Here is a 16,141-nt window from a genome sequence, read left to right on the forward strand (position 1 = left end):
AGTAAGAAATCACAATGACGTAGAACTATAAAACTAAGTGTGTGAAATAAGAGATCTGGCCACTAACTCTACAAACACCATTTTGGTTCGTGATGTTATCGCGACAGTTAGGGTGAGGACACAGTGATAAGAAGAAACGATTCGGTAATAAAGATAACTCGGAAAGCAATCGATCCCGTTTTATTTCTTGATATGTTTCGAATGATCGATTCGGTTGGAGAGTTTTGATTCAAAATTGATACGGTTTTTTATGGACACTCAATTTCGAACTGAGTTAAAATACGTCTATTAGGTTATTTATTGAACAATGATGTAAGATAAGATTTTGTATATACTGTACAATATCCGAATGTAACCATTTGAATAACGAGCTTTTTAAAAATTTGAATATTAATATGTTTATACTTACATCATATGTATAGGTACAGAAGTTGTATTTGAGGCCGCGGATCCATAGAGTGGGGATTCTGGGCGCCCATCCGGCGGCATCAAGAGAAACGGTAGCATAGTGGTCACGTGCGACATGCACAGCGAGGTTCATGGGAGACACACGGCTCCCTAGGAATGTGTCGTAACAGGCGTTATACCGCTGGGGTTCCGCAGCAGGTCTAATTAGAAGACTCGAAGCCCCTGAATAGGTGCTGAGGGCGGTCACCGGGGTAGTTTCAGTGAGGTAAAAATCTAGGCGCCTTTCGTAGCTTTCCACCCGTCATCAAAAAGAAAGAAGTATCATATGTATACTGTGTACAGAAGTTGCACAAAAAAGTCAAATCACATACTATTATGACATACTTAGGACGAAATTTCATGTACAAAAATAACGCGAAGCCTTTCCAAAACATCCAATAAAAATACTTTACACCAAAACATACCCTAATATTCCTACAAACTTTACTGTGCACTCGCTCTCACACAATCTATATGAGACATTTAGCTCGCTTCCTCTTACCACAATGTTCTCAGTTGAACACAGAACAAAATTGAACGCATAACTTCTCTTTACCCGGGTCGCAGGTGGGCGAATGTCCGTACCTCTCGAATTTCAGAGGGCACATATATTTACCTCTAGCATCCTGAAATGCGATGCTGAAATACTGTCCTTGCTTATTGGAAACTAGTGCTTGTCATGTTACATAGGAATTTTAGGGTCCTTAAGAAAATTGCTTCGGGAAATGGAATTGATTTTTATTACAGAAATGTGGAAAGGAATTGGATGGAAAATATTGTCTTACAATTGTTTTAATACTTCAAGGAATAATTGAATAAAATCTATTGAACTTTATTATTTTTCTAAATAAAAAACGTAATAAAAGATAGTTGTTCTACAGAAACCAATAACTATCCGTAAGACAGCGCAAACTTTTAATAAAATCAATTCTCTAAAGTCTCAAAAACAGCCATTCAAACCATCTCCAATCTCCACACACCAATTTCTCCAATACTAGCAGTAAAAACTTAATCAGAGTAAACATCTTGAGAGCAAACATTCATCTGTTTTCTGGCAAAAATCTTGTCTCCACACTCTATAGCTTTGGAGAACGAAAAATTCCACTTCGCCAAACATCTTTGGGACAGACAAAAACTGCATTCAATAACTGAATGTGTCTGACGGTCCCGACTCCCGACATGAGATTTGAAACCGTATCTTATTTAGAAATCAAAAAGCGAGGAGGACGCCATTCAAAAACGTATGGAGTACGCAAACAGTGTTGTACTGTTGGATCTCGACAAATTTTTCGGTGATTTTTTTTTTTTCGAGGAACGTTTATTTTGTGGAATGGATGTAACCGTCATAAGGAAATATATAGGGACGTACAGAAATTTATGTAGATTTTTTGTGATTTTAGCATAATATACTAATAAAGTGTCTCAATGTTTTATGTTTTTTAAAGTGCATAGATTTATTTGCAACAAACATAATCTAGTTACATAATAGACAGTATTACGGTTATGTTATCTTCTGTCTTCTCATTTTTAAATACATTTTAGAGTAAAATTTAGCAGGGCCAAAAAAATCACGAAGATGACTGTAAAAACCTAAAGAAATTAGTCAGTCACAGTTCGAGAATCACAGTCGCACAATCATTAAGAAGTTTTGGAACCCATAGTAGTATCCGAGTCAATCTTCCCAAAGCCAGTTGAGCCACGGCTAGGTAAACACGTCTCGGTAGACCCAAGTACCAGCAGTTGTCTAACTCTACTTACGACCAGACTGTGAACATAAATCGTTTCGGTGCTCCACGTCAAGCAAAGAAAGTTGGATTCGGTGATTTTAAATATTATGGGAGATCTTTGGATGATAGGAGTGGAATGGATAAAAAAATTTGTGAGTTTTTTTATTGGTCCTGTGTTAAATAGGACTTGATTTTGAGAACAAGTAACTTATAATGCAGAGAGCAATAAGTCGATTTGTAACAATGATGAGTACATAAATAGGGATGATGACGAGGTATGAAAATTATACATCTATTAATTAGTCCGTCAGTTAGGTAATTAAAAATATGTATTAGATATGTATTTTTTTATTTTGTCATATAGGATACCAATACTCATATAAAACGAATGAATGTAAGATACATATTATTAGTTGCCGTAAAAAATACGTGCCTAATGTTTTATAATAATCTTCAAGTCGGGCATTAAAATTAAAATAAGCCATCTAACCTATTGTACCTGTACTAACAAGGTTAAATAATAATTTTAACTGAAGTTAAAAAGTACGGCAACGTATAAAATTTTCCACATAAAAACACAACAGCGATTAAAAGCAAGTTTTAATCTAAGTTGGCTTCATTAACATTGTAATATAACAGCTTTACTGTAAGTACATTAAAACGTTATTAAATTTCATATATTACCTGTTACCACGAACTAGCACAATGGGGATGTTGCCAAGCTATGGAAAAGAAACACCTATTTAGTCAGCCGTTTAGGTAATGAAAAAATTCAGACACTTTTTTTCGAAATAAAGACTACCTTAATACTTTATTTTTGTTTGGCGTAATGTGATATAAAGCTTAAAACTGGCAACGTTATATTCGGTAGGACACAAGTGATGTCATGACTGTTGTAACATGCTTACCTAGTAAGTTTTTGGTTAAATATTTTAGCTTTTGGCATGACTTTGTACGCGTTAACTTCGGAGTTATTATACATATAAGTCTTCCTCTTGAGTTACTCTATACACATATTACAAAAAAAAAACCATAAAATTTGTTGCGTAATTTTAAAGATTTAAACAAAATGCGATTTTGTTTTATACTATTTAGTGGTCAATAATCTAAAATTAAGCCACTAGGTTGGTTCCCTAAATTTTAATAACGTGAAGCTTCACAATCCAAGCTAGCAGCGTGCAATTTTGAACCGGCTATAATACTTAACTTCACAGCTAGTGTAGTGTCGGAGGTATTATCAGAACATTCTGGAAACTTTACCTCTACCGTGTTGGATGCTTCTGTTTAGTGGCGTTGAGACCTTTGCACACTATGCTTAAGTCTAGATAGGGTATTTTTTCTCTTTTCTAGCAATACATATCGACACCCGCTAAGTATAAGTATGTATCTGCCAGATACACGAAATGGTTTTTATTTCATTTTTAGCTTCAACGTACCTGTATCTATCCAATAAAAAAATATCAAAAAAATTGTAACAGCCGAACATGGTTTTTTTCAGACGCATAAGTATTTATCTGAATTAGCTAGGAAATAAATACAACGTACAAATATGGAAGTTCCAGTTAAATAGTAATACGCGGGGGGATCGAGACGCGGGGTGCGGGCATCTGCCGCTCGCTCAGTTCTTCGCGGTAACAGCGAGCGGCACGCGCGAGCGGTGCGTTATATTTTATTAATATAGTGAACGCTATAAATTCTTAGTATCGTTAAAGCAAAATGCAATTAAAAGGCGACAGAATCTCACCATGTCACCACCAAATGAGATTTATTCGTCACCTTGTCTAGGTGAATGATAATTCTCCTAATGATAATTATTATGGAATTTTAGCCATTCCCGGTGCATAAGTGTGTATCTACGTAGTTACACATTTATACACTGGATTCAATTTTAATTGTAAAATGTATCTAGGCACTTAACTACTTATTCCATGGATATCGCGTAAAATATTCGATAAATATTCCATTGAAAAAGTGTGGATGTGGCAGTTAGAGTATTTTGATACATTCTAATACCGGAGTAAAATTATCTATGTGTTATAAAACAAAACCATAAACCTTTACAAACAAAATTTCCTTGTAAACATAAACTGTACTTAATTTTAAACTCAGTTACCAAATTTCAAACCATAAATCCTTAAAATGACAAAGATATGACAATTTATAATTTTTGCAATCTTAAATTCGCTCTCCTGTAAAATTTAACTTTTTCAGTTACTTACTTATACTTAGGACGTGTCGATATACACTAATTTGGGTATGTAAATGATAAATAGGGTAAGTAAGTACCTACATGGCACGTAATGTGCTGTGGACTGTCTAGCGGGTTACCGGGGCTCTGGCTCAAAAAGCAAGAGTAGGTACGGGGTAGTTTTTAGTCAGTAAGAGTCTGACACTCCTTCTCGCCTCGCCCAAGGCGGGAGAAGCCACTAGATGATCCCCTGCCCCTCCGTAAAATATATGATATCTAAAATATGTGTATCATTGATACACAATGCCAATATAAGAAGTGATCTTTCTTTTTATCAAAAATTGGAACACAATTATTTTGTAAACGTCTACAGACATCGACCAAAATTATTTTATAAAAATCCACTAGAGGTAAAATATATTAAACGCTCAATTGTAGCCACAACTGCACCATTCATGATTCCATCGATGACAATCATAATTTTAGTCCAAACGTTAAAAATACACGTAAAGTGAACTTTACGTCCATTGTATCTCGTGTAGCCATACCTTTACGGTTAAAACGCTTGTAGCCAGTTTATCTGAGCTATATATTTCGACTAACTGTTCAGTTAAGCGCGCCAGTTCAAGTTAGTATACGTTTATAATTGAGGGAATTCATAGTTTAGTTCTAACATTGTGTTACGTCATATTTAAGTGTAACAGATATAATGGTAGTCTGTTGTATAAAAGGAGTTCTTAGAAACGTGATTAAGTTTAGTTATTGTGTTTTAAATTAAGTTCTTGTTGAATAATGTGTTGTTATTGTGAATTATGGAGATTGTTAACGACTGGATTGAGGTTTTTGTTTACTAAAAATAAGTAAATAAAGCATTTTTCTACGTCCTCGTTATTTTTATTTCTGTATACTATTACATTTTCTATACACACAGTGTGTATTTTTTAAACTGTTATGATACTAAAATTCTTTACTAGTGAAGGAATAAAGTTGTCGTTGTATGGGCATATCTCACCAGTGTTATGAAGTTGGTAAAGGATATGTTTTTGACTGAGAAAACTATTAATTTATTATGCCTTAGTACACTATATACTATGATTGGTTAAGCTTTTTTTTATACGATTTCATTCAAAAATTGCTGCTCAGATTTAGATGCAATAGACATTAGACAACACATACATCAAGATCAGACCTCTAATTAGCATATCAACTTCATATCTGTCACTTAACACCAATGGACGCCATTTTATTGAAAACTAAATCCTATTACGATAGCGATAAGTAACTTAATCATAAATTAATAAGCTGCTTAGTGCCGCATAAATTATCAGTTTAAAATTAGGACCGCTTCGGATATTAGAGGCAGGGTTTTGAAAAGATTATTAAAATATTTTGAGATTGTTTCGACATTGTAAAGCCGATTGATTGACTATGGCTCTGATTAACGATGCTACGAGATTTGTATTAATTAAAAGGTTTCGTGCTTTAATATTCTGTTAAAAAGACGAAGAAGGTTGTGGAAACCTAGTTGCAATTGGTGAAAACTTATTCGTTTAGTTATAATTTTGGTACATTTGCTGATTCCCATGATCTTGAGTTCACAACAGGATTCAATAGATCTCCTATTATTGAGGGTGTGTTAATTTACCTTCGGTTCGATAAGAAAAAAGCCCATTCCTTTTGGAACACTGAGAAAAATAAAACGCACGGAGCAACTTTTTGTGTGATCCACAAATTGTTGTAACGGGTCAGGGTGTCATGTGTATGTAAACGCACCCATGACACAGGAGAAAATAATATTATGGGGCAACGTTTTAAATCAATGATTTAAGAAGTACCTAAGTGAGTACCCGAGCACAAACCAAACTCAAACAGACAACATAACACCAAAAACGAACCATGCTCCCAATAACTAATTTCGCCTCAGTCAAACACCGTTACATTTCCCACAAAAATTTCCTCAGAAAACATTTTCGGAAAGAATCACTTAAGTCCCCGTCATCTATTTGACCTCTGTTTTTCCATTATCTCAAGTACTAAACAAGAGCATGACATTGCAGGCCACTACTACTTTTAGTAGTCATCACTCCTAGCCATAAAGTGAAATGTTGCTAGGAGCTGTGTAGATGAGAAATGGTATAAATGAAATATATGAGACATTGTTCGTTGTACGCTAGTTGAAACGCTATTTACATACGTTTTGAGTTGTAAATTGAATGTGTTTGGGACGGAATTGTGTTGTTGTTGGGTTTTAATTTTATTTTGTGATGGATAACGTAGTATAACTTGATGCATTTTTAATCTTCGAATGCGGTGGAGGTAAATGTGCACATGCAATATAAAGACCTATACAATGTAGACCCACTTTTCACCATTTGTGTCATAAGACCCATGTAATAGGGAAGGAGCCTAATGCCACACACTGGGCTCAATTCCAGACTCCGTGCTACGATTGAGATTTTTTTCGAAAAGCCGGATAAAAGTCCAGTAATACTTTGCCCGACTTGATCAACCAGACAGTCATTACGATCAACGAAGCAATTATTTTATGTAGTAAGCAACGAGGATAATCCAATTTACTGGACACAATTTCAGACTAGGTACAATTACAGAAAAGTAAAAAAATAATCCGATATAATATTGGGGTCCCTAAATATTTTGCGGATTTATTCATTCAAACTGAAATCCTTTACAAACAACGAGGTAAAATACTTGTATTTAGCTTGACCTGTTTATTTGTTGGGTCAAATTTTGTAAGTCATTGAAATTTTCATCTCCTTCCTGACGACAAATCAAACTGATTTTTGATGACCATACCCATTAAAACCACATGATTTATGTATTATTTTTTTAATATAAAATATTGTATACGACTGTACTCCATTTTCTTGAACTCTTATCACTCCACAATAGCATACAACCTCAACACCACGTGGGCGTACCACCAGCATCAGTGTCAAAGATACTTTATCTCCTAACATCATAATGGTACAACAACTAGCATATCAACCTATCCCAATCAATTTCATTCTATTTTCTACTTTATATCAATATAAAATAAGGTGGAAAATCGAATAATGAATGTTGATATAAAAGGGTACATTGATATGCTGGCTACTACAATGGTATCACCGCGGGGCCACATTCTGACAATATCTGGTAGCGATGTCGTTATGAATATAATGTTCATTGTAAATTGTTATGTTTAATGTACAATATGATATTTTTCAATTGTGAAAGTGTTGGTGTGTTGTATTTAACTACTGGAATTTGGTCATACAAAATGTTAGAAGTTTCATCAATTTTCTATCTTATTCCTATAAGGACCTTTACTTAATAATGCCACATCAAAACACTACATTTAGAATATGTATTTAAAATGTATACATTTTAAATGTGATTGGTACAAGAATATTACACATCATTCAGTTTCAATTTGAAAATGCTTGTTAAATGATAGTTTTGTTTTTTGGAATAAAAGGCAAATGAGCAGACAGATCACCTGATAGTACCATCAGGTAGTTTGAACCTTTTCCTCTTTCCATAAGCATCGGTGCCGCATCCCAACACCAGAGGAGTCATGGGTGCGTTGTGAACAATCTGTCAAAATAGTTTCTGTTACTATCATCTCATGTTAGAGTACTAACTAAAAATATCAAAATGGACAATGATACTGTTACATGAAACAATAGTCCAATCGTTAGTTATACCACAAAACAAGTAAACCCGATCGGCAACAAATTTTACATAAAAAACCCGAACCAGCTATCTATGGCTAGATTTTTCATCGATACAAAAGTATTCTGTGATGATACAAAACATTTGTATGTATGGACGGATAATAATTGGCCATTTGTCAAACAAACTGATAAAATATTGTAAAACAAAAAAGTACAATAAAACAATGAGGACAATAGTTTTTCTTATTTAGGTCGCGTTTTGTGGGCGGCTGTACTTCGCTGTACGAGATTACGTATACCACCTGCGGTTGGCCACTTAGTACACTCGGAGACAAAAGTGTTAAATATTGTATTGTTTGTATAAGTGCTTATTTGCATTTATCTAGGTATAATAATTAAAAATTGGTATCGTTAATAGTACTTAAATAATAAAAATAATGTAGTCTAAAGTTACTTTGTAATACGTGAAGGTCGAATCTAAAAACTTTGCAGACAAAATAAATCTAATTTTATCATTTATTATAGATATTTTTGTATGGAATAGGTGGCAAACAAGCAGACTTATCATCTGATGGCAAGCGATCTGTGCCGCTTATGGACACTTGCAACGCCAGAGGAGTCACAGGTGCGTTGCCGGCCTTTTAAAAAGGAGTAAGCTCTTTTCTTGAAGGTTTGAAGTTCCTATCGGTTCGGAAACACCGCCGACGACAGCTCATTCCACAGGTTTGCTGTGCAAGTATTGCTGTATAATTCAATTACAGCATAAAATATAATGTAGTTTTCAAACAATTGCATAACACGTACAACCACCAAACACCAACATTAATCACCACCAACGTAACATAAATCACAACCCTCAAACAAAAAACATAACAAACACATTTTAAACAAAATAAAACAAAACAGAGAAGGTGAAACACAACAGTGAGTGAGGCAACTAATCCAGGAACCATAATGTATTAAAATTATTACATAAAATCCATACTAATATTATAAATGTGAAAGTGTGTGTGTGTCTGTTTGTTTGTCCGTCTTTCATGGCAGAACGAGATTCGTCGTAGAAGGTATTTTGTCTAAACATCATCATTTCTTTAAAACAGAAGGTGGAAGTTGGTATCGGTCGCACTGATGTATCATTGGTTGAGTGTGAACAGTCAAGTGCTTTTCTATACATTTGTTTGTTCTGCTGTTACGCGACCGACAATATGCGACGCATGTTCCATCTGATATCGAAACGAGAACGTGTTTGGTGTTCTGATTGGCCGGTCATAACCGGCCAATAAACGTCGTACTAAGGGTACAGATAATATGAACCATCCGTAAAAGAGCGAGCGAACCCGCAGACAAAAGCTAGTGATTACATAAAACTGTTGTACCTCATTACATGTCTTGTTTATAAGTTTCCTTTCTCGATCCAGATATAGTTTGTTTATCCCTATGTTGTGTAACATACCGGTAAACGTAAACTATGGGAGATATTTATAAAAGCATCGCCTTTTATATTTTGGCCATGTACGGTGAGAAATTTTGGTGTGAATCAGTCAGTTTGGATTGAGGTGGTGAAAATAAATTCCTTGTCTTTTTTGTGTAGCAATGAACCCTATTACTGTTTAAGAGTGTTCTTCCACCAGAGACGTGCTTAATTTTTAACCGACTTCTATTTTAAAATAAAGGAGGTTTTCAGTTTGACCTGTATGTTTGTGCACGATTATCTCTCGTTTGGCTAAACCGAATTTAATGTGGTTTTCATCACAGTATTTTTCAAACTTAGGAGAAGGTTTTAAGGATTTTACTTAACTTAAAATTGTCGAGTAGTAAACAAGATTAAAAAACATCCTATTACATGGAACTTTGGGAAAAAACTGAGCGTCACATTTTAACCATATCCATTAAGTACGTAATGTGAATCCATCGACATACATTTTCTAGATTTAAAAATGCTTGATACGCTAAATAATTAATAAAATGTATGCAAAGCAGTCACTAGGGTGTGGTGTATAACGTCATTTCCGAATCATGTATTTTGCAACACAAGTACACTCCTATTTGGGAACAAAACCCAAGATAGAATCGTAACCAAAAACCAAATACCATTAGAAAGGTCGGCAGAAATCAAATAATATCAAAGTCGACCTGTTTGGTCGCGTCCATTAATCAATGTTTAAGGTAATATTAATTTTGTGGCGGTACACAAAATGTTCCCAGAACCAACCTGCTGGTTAGCCCATGATAAACTGTTTTAATATCTCCGTTATATTTTTAAATTGAATGAAATTATAATGGCGCCTCTAGTCACAGAACTGGTAATGTAATGGCATTTTACGGATGTTTGAGATAGTTCCATTTAAATAGTTTTGTTACATGGTATTAGGGTTCTGTACCAAAATATGCCATATAACTTTTGAGTAAAGTTCATGATACGATTGAGAAATTATGTAAATTCCATTAAGAAGTATAAAAAATGGATTGATAAGACTAATATTGCATACTTTATGTGTCCTCAGTACAAAATTTTGCAGTGTCCTGCGAAATGTGTTCTGTATGTGAACAGAAAAAAATGTTACAGTACCGTATACTACATAAGTATATAATAAATAGTTTAAAATATATTACTTTTCACGGAGGAATATTATCTCACATTCACACTTATTAACTATAAAAAATACCAAACTAAAACTCCCAACAAACGAAAACAAACCTTAACTTTAATCCAAAAATCCCAATCTTTACAATACAAATCCTATTTTTGTACCAAAATAATCCGTGGACCAAAATGTACATTCTAACCTCAAAACTGCTGCATCCAACGCAAGATTATGACAAATGGTCCGACCATCTATCTGTTACGACAGTGTGTAGGCTACAATGGGTCGCTATGACCCCAAGCTACGGTGCACGGGTTATATTGGATATCAAGATTATATTTTACTGGACTTTTTGGACAATAAAAATGGAAATGCATTTCTTTTGTGAATGACAATGTGTAGTAATGCAAGGTCGATGTGCTTTGTTGTGCATGTGTTTTGTAGGCGTGAGAATTCTTTCTTTTTACAAAACTTGCGGTAGCAGTTGGTGGTCAAGGAATCATTTGCTATATACCATATTTATAGTAATAGTTTCGATACCTATGGTACAATAATTTAAAACAAACTTGCGAACCCCGCCAACTTTATTTCACGTTGAAAATTTCTGCACATGTTTGTTATTTTCTTCTTACATAAAAACCTTTTAATCGGGCAATAGCAAACCTAACAAAACCTGATTATTTAATTTAAAATTTAATCAATATAATTGGTTCAACTGTTCTCCAGATTTGCGGTTAGCAATATACACACATATTTCGTGATTTTTTTTTATTATAGATAAATCAACCGAAAATTTTCCCATTAAATTTATGCATCATGTATAAAAAAATCTTTACAAGTATTCCTGAATATTTAAACTTAAAGAAATATTACACGTAAACTCATATTAAAGTAATGAAAGAGAATATTTCGGAAATACTACGTGAAATATCTAGCAAATAATTGAATATTCATGCAGTTCTTATTATCAGGCCAATAAAACAAAGGCATTACTGCAGCATGTAGGTATTTTGCTTACAAAAATATTTAATAACGTTTGCAATTTCAAGTTTCTCTCGGCAAAAATCTCTTATTATGAAAATATTTTATCTAGCCATTGTTTAAGGACGTAGCAGAACAATGCGCTTGGAGTATTGTTTCGAAAATACTCGTGTTTTAAATGGCTCTCGTACGAGTAAATAGAAACGAAATAATAATAAAAAACAAGGGATTTTTATTCAAAAACTGCCCAACATATCTAACAGAGAACGAAGCGAAATTCGTCTATTGGAAACGTACATCTTCTGCACCCATATGCATTTATCGTTGGACAAAAATGTTCGTTCTATTTTCAAAAAAATCTTGATTACGTCACAGCGTGCAGCAAACCGCCCATAAACTCGCGACCCGAAAATCAGCGATTTGCTTTTTTTTTGCCAAAGCCCCCAACAATTGGCGTTCGAAAAAGTTCGACGCCGAAAAAAAAAAGAAAAACAGCGTAATGGGCAATCGGAAAGTTTCAAATACACTCATCCCAAAGCACCGCTGAGATAAACGATTCAAAAGGTAGTAAAAAAGGGGGGTATCTGTACGAAGTTTACCGAAACGGCCGACAGGTGTCCTCGAACACCCCGGCGAAAGTTTCCGGAATTAGCAAAGTGAGGGTTAGATTTTTTTTTTAGAAATTATGCTACCTCTTCTAAGGTTCCCGGTGAAATATAAGTGTTTTCTTAAATCACTTACTTGAAAAGTTTCTTAACTGGAATTAAAAAGTTGAAAGGTTTTGCTGCGAGTGCCTATTTAGGATTGGGAGCTGAGGGCCGTGTTTTTAAAAAGAGCTGACTTAAGTAAGTTTTGTTAAGATTATTTTGGATAAAATCTTAGATAAATCTTTTATGAAATACAAAATGAATGAAAGGCATTTTTATAAGGTTTTCTCTTAATCCTGTTTTGATGAAGATGGAGTTTTTGTACATAGCAACAATAGATAGTCATATACCTTGGTAGGTATATGAGATTTTATTCCTAAATTAGGAATAAGGAATAAAATTAATATTATGTAGTACGTAATACTTATTACTTATTAGTAATAAATTATCAATAAGTCAGTTGCATTCTGTAATTAAATATGTTTCGTTGTGAGTGGGGTTACCGGAAGCCCATTTAGCCCCTTTCCTAATCCCAGATTCCCCATTAACCCTTAAATTCCTAACTCACAAAAGTGCGGCAACGCCTCTGGTATTTCGGGTGTTCATGCGGCGGTGATTGCTTACCATCAAGTGATCCATTTGCTCGTTTACCATCCTATACCACAAAAAAAGAAAACAATCTATAAAGACTCGGCAACACAAAGTATCTCCTGCAACTTTTTCTCAGGGAAGTAAACGATATTTGAGCCTAGTTAAAAGGTAAACTTCGGTGTGCAGTGTAGAATTACTGATTCGACTCAGTTTGGTAAATGACGAGAGCCACCGGTAATTCTCAGGGAGGGACTCGTTACGAGGTTCTAGTAAAGAGGGGAGGATAATCGGTAAATATCAGTTACGATGGGCGAATCAGTTATGTCTTGGGAAGTACTTTGTGCTTAGAAGGATTCTGTGTAGGTAGCTGTGGACGTAACTTAATTAAATAGTAGCTTTCTGCCTGCGCATTCGCTTGCGTATTGCATTTTTTTTTTTTTGGTTATTCACAATTAATAGTCTACTTCCCAATTTTTAGCTTTCATCTTCACTTTTAGGGAATTGGGGGATAAGAAAGAGCCAAAAAGTAGCCTGTGTCAGTCTCCAGCCCCGCAACTAACTTCACACAAATTATATAATTTTTTGTATAGTATGCTCCGTTGAAAAATTGTCTAAAAAACATAACCCTCCTTCTGGCGCAGTCAGGTAAAAACAAAGCTATTCGTGAGTAGTCGTTGGTAAGTAATTGTAAACAAATTAACGAAACTGGAAATGTGTGGGCAACTTTAGATTCTCCGGGATCAGAAGAACAGAATAGGACAGTGGTACCCATTACCAATACCAGAAATATCAGTAAAACCACCAGGTTCCGAAAATTCTGAACATTGATATAGCATCATCAACAAGCAAGCACAAACATAGAACTCAAACGTAGACTAGATTGATATTCATATCTATACATAGCTAAGGTTCTGCACACAATATTGAGAGCCATATAAAGATACCTTTGTCATGTTATACTATGGGTTATAACCACTAGGGCAATTACAACCAATTCAATACAGAATTGCCGAAAGGCATTAGTCATTAGACTTACGTAACGTTCCTAGAACTAAATAATCAATGGAGAATGGCAGAATTCGTACAGCATACTTTTTTTGGTGTTCCCTGATAAAATTTGTACCACTTATTGAGGCAACTAAACCATTCATTTTTCTGTAAAAATAATATTTTTAGAAGCTGGGGTTTAGCAAATATATCAATTAAAAGATTTTAGTAACGAAACGTAATATAATGAAACAAAACGTAGAAGACATGTTTAGTTAGTTGCCATTAATAAAATATCAGAAAGCACGAAATGATAAATAAATATTTTGAAATAGAAATAACAGTAAATATAATTAACCAATTACAGGTTATACCTTAGAATATATAATTAATGCATATATATGCATAGAATCTTTATATTTATAGGAATTATTTTTGCCATCAATATTTTTTTTTTGTAATGGCAATTATTTATTGACAGGTTCGTAAATCTTTCAAAGTCTGTTCAGTTTTTTGCCGTTGTTTTGTTTTGGATTGTAGTTTGTAACTTCATCTAAACAATTTAGCAATTATCTGGCCATTTTTACGTTGAGTTGAGCAACTGCTTCTCCGTTCTCTATCTGTTGATACTACTTTCGTACATTATTGAAAATGACGAGTTTGCAATGCATCAATTGCAATGTTCGCTTGTCCCGAAGAAGAAGACACGCTTTATCCAATGACGGTGAAGATATCGTCAACACTATTCGTCTGTGGACATATCTTAGAGATGTAAGTTGTTTCCACATAACATTGTGTGTACGAATGGGCCATAGTTACGAACTTCAATAACTTTTACGTGTGATATCACACTAAATAAACACATAAGTAATCGGTAACATGTATTATTTACTTGCCTTACTTGGTTTGCATAACACTGTTATAATTTATTAGTACCTATTATTTTGTTTAATGGTGAGCCATACTCAAAATCATTTAATTATTTCTAGATTACACCAGATGACCATGTTTACCATGAATGCTGGCAGCTAGCTAGTCATTCATGTTCTTCTGATAATATGCCGAGAAGACACATAGGCCATCAGTGTTTGTGTTGTATGTGGACAACCCATACCTACTAAGAATCAGGCAATGCAGAATTTTGATTGAAGAAGAACAAAGAATGGCGTACACAATTGCTACTTGGATCTAACCACGACAGGTATAAATAAGAACATGTATTATAACTTTTATCAATTCGGTATTTTATTTATTTGAAATAAAGTAAGAAATAAAACAATGTAAATATTTTCGACTAATAGCATGTATGTTTAAATGAAAGCTTTCCTTTATTTATATTATTTATTTTAGCTTCATCCTGAAGATAAAGCTTGTGTGCGTTCTTGGTTAAGAGTGAGAACTAATAGTCCAGTCATTTGGTAGATAAAAAGGGGTTTACCTGGAATGTTTTCCGGGAGTGTTGAAAATTGGTGAATTTATAGATTTGGGTATGCTCTTTTCGAATTTCAACTTTGCCACCTCGTACAACCGCCGCTCGCGCCACCATATTGAAAAAATGGCGCCTAAAAACGGTTTTTTATTAATATCTCCGTTCCGACGCATTTTACGAAAAAATATTTATCTACAAAATTAAACTAGAAAAAATTTCCTACAATTTATGTATTGATAACTTTTTCATAAAATCAATACTTTTTGGCATACGAGCGCCGCAAAGTATTATTAGTCCAGTCAAATTAGGATTTCACCTCGGAATTTGAGATACCCAGCTGTAATTTTGTATATACTTGTATATTGACTGCCTAAAACTTGTCTCAAAACCTACATATGGTAGGGTGTAAGCAACTATTAAATTTTAAGGTCCAAAGGTCCCAAAAAACGTTTTTTTGCGCTTTTTTGGAAATATCTCATTTCCTATGGGTTTTTGGTATTTGCATTTAATACCAATATTGTAGAATATAAAATTCTCTACAACTTTTGTCTAAACTTTTTTTTTATACGGTGCACCGTTTCCGAGATAGAGGGGGGAGAGCGCGCGGTCACTGCACCTCATAAAAAAATTTTTTTTTCGTCTAACCTATCCGTGGTCGTTGTCTATGTATAGGCCATTAAAAATACGTCATGGTTCCTAAAACCATTTTTCGTCAAAATCAATTGTTTGTAAGATAGACACTTCCAAAGTGGAAAAATGAGGTCTATCGAATGTGTCCTGCCCTCTAACTTTTAAAATAAGTGAGTAAGAAAACTAAAAAAAATATATGCTGTAGATTTTAATGGAAACTTTCAAAGAAAATTGGTTTGAACGAGATATCAT

At 34.2% G+C, this 16,141-nt stretch overlaps 1 protein-coding gene across 1 annotated transcript in view; it reads right to left on the bottom strand.

The window, feature by feature from the left end:
* The window catches only part of LOC118275455 (hemicentin-1), a 296,991-nt gene that overhangs the window by 49,549 nt on the left and 231,301 nt on the right, over positions 1-16,141 (bottom strand). The window lies entirely within an intron of this gene.

This window comes from Spodoptera frugiperda, chromosome 8 (genome assembly GCF_023101765.2).
Source record: "Spodoptera frugiperda isolate SF20-4 chromosome 8, AGI-APGP_CSIRO_Sfru_2.0, whole genome shotgun sequence".
NCBI lineage: Eukaryota > Metazoa > Arthropoda > Insecta > Lepidoptera > Noctuidae > Spodoptera > Spodoptera frugiperda.